At 35.8% G+C, this 6,213-nt stretch overlaps 1 long non-coding RNA gene across 1 annotated transcript; it reads left to right on the top strand.

The window, feature by feature from the left end:
- Positions 1–3,033: 3,033 nt before the first annotated feature.
- LOC135752948 (uncharacterized) lies at positions 3,034–4,921 on the top strand. The gene is made up of 5 exons (XR_010533399.2): positions 3,034–3,403; positions 3,937–4,030; positions 4,129–4,262; positions 4,345–4,448; positions 4,559–4,921. It is a non-coding gene; the product is annotated as an uncharacterized lncRNA (long non-coding RNA).
- Positions 4,922–6,213: the final 1,292 nt, after the last annotated feature.

Below are 6,213 nucleotides of genomic sequence, written 5' to 3'. Positions count from 1 at the left end.
ACCGAACAGCAGCTTTATGCTGACTGTGAGGTGGTTTTTTGTTGTATTAAGTTAAAATTAAAAAAAGATCAGACGGACGCATGGCAAACAACACTGAAATGGCTGAGGAACAAAGTACTGGCAACGAAACTGGACTGGATAAACGAAAACGAGCTGGACATGATTTAAATAAAGACGCAAGGCAGGATGGATTAACTGAAAGTAGAAGAGGAATCTTTGAAAATGAAAGCAACGGTAACGAAAAGGGAATGGAAAAACGACAACGAGCTGGAAAAGATTTAAATGAAGACGCCAGGAAAGATAGTTTAACAGAAAACAGCAGAGAAAATGTTGAAAACGAAAGCAACGGTAACGAAAATGGACAGCAAAAAAGACAACGAGATGGAAATGACAACGGTGAAAAAGCAAAGAAAAGAGGTGAGCAAAGGATTTACGCAAAAGCAGCAACAGTGATTGTGAATGTTGATAATGTGGAAGGATTGAAAGCGGAAGATTTAATAAAAGCAGTAACAGATATGATTGGACAAGGGAACATTTTGGTAATGAGACCACGAAATAATAATGAATATGAACTGATTTTAGAAAATGAGGAAATGTGCGAGGATCTAATGGAAGGACTAATGATTAAAGGTGTGCAGTGCAACGTAAGAAAGCTAAAAAAATAAGGAGTATGTTGTCTCTTTTATGCATTTGCCTGGATACCTAGATGATTATGAAATTTTAGAGAAATTAGAAAGCTGGCAGGTTGTGCCAATCACAAAACTTAAAAGGAGAGTGTATCCGGGCACCGACATAGAGGACGGTACGAGATACGTGAGAGTAAGGTTCCCTAAGGAGGTGGTCTCACTACCATACAGCACAAAGTTTGAGACTGCGGAGGGCTCCCAGCATTTCCGAGTGATGCACAGCCATCAGGTGAAAACCTGTCGGCTGTGCATGAGCTCGGAACTTTTGCTGAAGGAGTGCCCCGAGTTTAAATGTTATAAGTGCGAGGAGCTGGGACACTTTGCACATCAGTGTAGAGCAGTCAGGTGCCCGGATTGCAATGATTTTATAAACAAATGTGAGTGTTGGATGGAGGAAGAGGAAGGAGGGGTGGATAATCAGGTGCCCAGACAAATGCATAAAAGAAATGATAACGCAGAAGAGAGAACGAATGAAGAGGGGAGACAAATAGAGAAACAGCAGTCAACAGAGCCTGAAGGAGAAGAAGCAATGGCGGAAAAGCAGATAATTGAAGAAAAAGCAACTGAAAATCAAGAGGAAACGGTACGGGAAAAGGACACAGAAAGGACACAAATGGAGATATCGGAGAGTTTGGATGTTTTAATGGACAAAGAAGGTAACGAGGAACAACGGAGTACAGCACAAGACAGCGAAAGAGAGGACGATGAAATGGAAGAAGCAGGAGTAATGGACAGACGGGAAAAAAAGCCTTTGAGGAGAAGAACAATGAAGGTAACGCCAAATATTGATAATGCGCGAAAAAAGAAATTAAAGTCCCAATTGACAAGAGAAAATAGATTTGAGGTGTTAAGGCGAGGAGAGGAGATGGACTGAGATGATGGTATTTAAGGTTTTTATTTTATTAATTTTTTTAATGGTTTTACGATGTGTGACTTTTAACGCGAGGGGACTTTTAGATTTTAAGAAATTTGAAAGAGTAACTGATCATTTTAAAAATCAGGACATAATTTTACTGCAGGAAACAAACTGGAAAGATGATATTTTAATGGACTATTGAAAGAAATGGGAAGGATGGATTTTACATAATAACGGTGATGGAAAATGTGGAAGAGGAGTCGCAATTTTAATGAAAAGTGACGTTTTTAACATGGCGGAAGGAATGGTTTTTAAGAGTGATATGGGAAGAAAAGAACAAAAAATTTTAATAGAAGATTTTAAAATGACTGATGTGTGGAGAGAAAGAAATCAAAGGAAAAAATAGTTTTCAAGAAGACAAATTGTGATGAATTTTGTGTGTAATACGAGGATTGATTTAATTTTGTGTACAAGAAATGTGGAGAATTTTATTGAAGATATTAAGTATGAGGAGACAAGTTTAAGTGATCACAAGTTTTTATTTTTTAACATAGATTGGGAGAAATTACAAAGAGGGCCTGGAGTATGGGTTTTAAACACAGAAATTTTGAAGGACAAACATTATGTTGAAAGCATGAAAGAAATTATTGAGAATGAGAAAAACAGTGTAATGTATGCAGAAAATAAGAGAATATGGTGGGAAAATGTAAAGTATGCTATAAAAAAATATTCAATTGAATATTGTAAATTAGTGCAAAAATGTAAAAGGTTTAAGGAGAAAGAATTGAAAGCAAGTCTTGAAAAAGAATTAAATGAAGAAAATAAGGACATTCAAAAGATCAAAGAAATCGAAGAAAAGTTGAAAGAAGTAGAGGAAAAGCAATATGAAGGAGCAAGATTACGAAGTAAAGCACAGTATATGGTTGAGGGAGAAAATGTACAAAATTCTTTTTTGATTTAGAAAAAAAGAAAGGGAATGCTGAAACGATGAAGGAGATGAAAGGAAAAAATTGAGAAATAATACAGGGAAATGCAAATGTTCTAAAAGAAATTAAGGATTTTTATGAAGATCTTTTTAAGGCAAGAGGAGTAGAGGAGAAAGAAAAAACAGATTTTCTTAACAAAATAAAAGCAAAAGTAAGCGAAGAAGATAAAGAGGAATGTGAACAAGAGTTTAGAGCAGAAGAAATTGAACAAGCGCTTGACGAACTAAATAAAAAGAAAAGCCCAGGAATTGACGGTTTAGGAAGTGAATTTTATAAGTGTTTTAAGGGGATTTTAAAGAGCACCTATTATGGGATACACGTTTTAAAACATCCTTTTGTGTGTAAGTGTGCATTAGTACATGCTAACGATATTCAAAAAGTACATACCTCAAAGAAAACGATGACGCGAGTTATCGTCTCTAACGTTCGAGGACTACAAAAAACACTCGGATTGTAGGCAACAGTTTACTTCCTGGGATTAGTGACATAGATAAGACCAACATTATCATAGTTCAGCCCTCTCTGCTTTGCTTGGGTACGCCCTCAAAGACGGGGGTGGGGTGGGGAGCGCCGAGTCAGAAGAGAGCTAAAATGGCGGAGGTTGTGAGTCCCTGCTTTGACTCTGTTTGCAAACTCTTGTTTCATTGTTTAAGCGATTAAATCTCTCGAGTAGACGCTGTCTCTTTAGATGCGAGGGCAAAATAGCACTTTATGGACTTCCACAGAGGACATCATGTTTAATACGGTTCCGGAAAAATCCAGTCAGAAGTTGTTCACGGAGTTTTCACAATAACTGCTTCTCATGAACCGAAGCTGGATTTGCGCGACGTCTCCTCTTGAAAGTTGGATTACTGTGCACTTCTGGATCACAGACTGTAAGTATTCATGTTTATTATTTGCCTTTTACTGTACATTACGTAACCGGTAACCGGAGATTAACATAATGTGCGTGTAGAGCTAAGCTTGCAAGCTAATTGTTTTGTGTTGTAATACTGTATTTCATAAACAACGTACCATATTTACACACGTGTATGTTGAATTATGCAGGCTTTCGTTTTTTTTATCGATGTTGGTTTAGACATGTTTACAAAGTTGCTAAGATAAATACAAATACAAATGCCAGCTAAACTGTTACCGGTAAAATTTGTTCTCATGATCAAACTCAAGAAACTCTAAGTACAGATGATTTGTTTAAAGTTATATGTATTTTACTGTTGTATTTACTTGAAGCTTTCTTAGATTTTGAAACGAAGTAAACACGTAATGTGTGTTGCTAATGTTGGGCCATGTAATATGTAATACATTTACGTTTTAATGAATAGTCTAACGATTTATAGTCGTTGTACTCTATTGTTATAATATGTCTTTTTGACTGAATACATGTTTGTTTTATTTGTCTATATCCTAGATTCGCAGCTGTACACATCCTTCTACACTGTATGCAAACATGCAACATCATTACACACAGTACAAGGAGTCAGACTGGCATATGAGGAGCAAAGGTGTTTAACACATATTATGTATTTACCTAGTGAAACCAATACCAGTCTTAAATGTATAACTGATGATGACAAAGTTTTTTTTCTCTGCATAATAATAGGAACCCAGGCAGTAGCATCGTTTCACAATGTTTCCATCATCATCATCAGTGGATGCCTTTGCCGTCCGTAGCCTGAGATTTCAGATTTGCAGCAAAAAAAATTTGATTTTCTCATTTATTGGAATGCTGTGCAGGTATTTAAGTATTTTAGTAACTGTGTTAAATAAAGTAGTATTTACTTTTACAATAAATTAATTGCTTGTTTATATTTTACAGGTATTTGTACCTTGCAGCCATCCATTACAATGTCACCAAGCCGTAACAAAAGCAGGAGAGGGAAAGTACAAGGCTATGTTCCCAAAACACACAAGTGACATACCGTAAGCAGTAATGTTTTATTTCAAATACATTCATAATTAAAAACTTAATGTATGAAGCAGGGAAATAAATGATCAAAACAAAAGATTTATTGACTGCAATATTTCTACAGTTATGTGGAGGATGTGATCAGGCTTGTGTTTGATGAGGTATTTGAAGATAAGCTGAAGGAAGCCCTGATTCCAATGGACCTGGCATCACAGTTTGAGAGACCTTCAAAGGAGGACGTGATTGCATGCCATCTTCAGTGCAGGGGTCGTCGAAAGCCAAAACTGTGACCGATCTGATCAGGAAGCTCCAAGCGTATCTGGAGAACAACACACGACAGGATGATAACCTTATAGTGTCGTCTTAAATAGCACCAGCTGACAAAGCTTTGCTGTGCCATTTATCTGAATAGATAGCTGTAAGAAATGAATTGAACAATTTTTGAAACAAGAGCACAATATGGTTACTAAAGTATGTTTATTTGTATATTGTTTAACATTTAAATATATATTTGTAATAAATAAAAAAAACTTTTGACTGACTATTATATTTTCTTTAAAGTTGCATCTTTTGTTTTTTTGGGTACTTTGTTACTATAATTATACTTTAGTGTTATTGGTTTAAAAATGTAATAAAACTTACTGTAGTCCTGCACCTTAAAGGCTTATAGTCGGTACAATAAATGTTCTGTGTGTAGGGATTTATACAATTTGTGCAAAACCTGGATGATGAATCACGCAGGTAAGAGGCCCTGGAACCTGTTGCATTCTCCTTAAAACCTAATAAGTAAAAACATAGCACTTATAAGTAAGCAGTCTTTCATAAAAAAGTTTACCATAGTGAAATAATGTAGAACATTCATTTCAATTAATACTTTCTTTGTGCTACATTTGGTGTTTCCATATAGTTTGCACAGTAATATAGTATGTAACAGTCTTTTATAATAAAGTTTACCATAGTAAAATAATGTTAATATGTGAAATAGTTTTATAATCATTTCAACAAATACTTTCTATGTGCTACATTTGGTGTTTCCATATAGTTTGCACAGTAATATAGTATGTAAGCGGTCTTTTATAATAAAGTTTACTATAGTAAAATAATGTTAATAAGTGAAATAGTTTTATAATCATTTCAAATAAAACCTTATATGTGCTACATTTGGTGTTTCCATATAGTTTGCAAAGTAATGTAGTACGTTTATAATTACCTTTTGGATGTCTTTGCAACACATTTTCGTCTTCGTTTAGCATTCTGGCAGAGCTAAGGACACCTAAAAAAGTTAAATCCAATCGTGTTCATTGACGGAGATCGTTTACATCGTAACGGCCGTCTGAACTCTCTGGATCGAGCTTGAAGTGGTAAGGCAGTACAGACACCATCGTTTATAGAGAAATATAGCGCTTGTTTACGTTGCCTGTGACTCTCAGTCAGAACCGGAAAACCCACGCCTAGTCAGGGGCGTAACCCTTCAAACACACGCCGAACCCAGTTGACCAATAACAGTTGAGTAGTCATCTGACCAATCCGAATACACTAGACATTTTGGGAGGCGGAGACAGGAACTAAATCCGAGCGTTTTCCAGACATGCAGAAATCGGTGAGGTATGTAAGCAATTTATAAGACTCACAGTGCATTAGTTCAAGTTTTAATAACATGTATGTACTATGGGATATTACAATAACGTGCTAACGTGCTAATTTATTAGCATAATTGGTGCTCTTTAATAGAGATTTTAAAGAGCACCAATTATGCTAATAAATTAGCACGTTAGCACG

The sequence above is a fragment of the Paramisgurnus dabryanus genome, chromosome 18, assembly GCF_030506205.2.
Source record: "Paramisgurnus dabryanus chromosome 18, PD_genome_1.1, whole genome shotgun sequence".
In the NCBI taxonomy this organism is placed as follows: domain Eukaryota; kingdom Metazoa; phylum Chordata; class Actinopteri; order Cypriniformes; family Cobitidae; genus Paramisgurnus; species Paramisgurnus dabryanus.
This window is presented reverse-complemented; position numbering and strand designations above follow the sequence as displayed.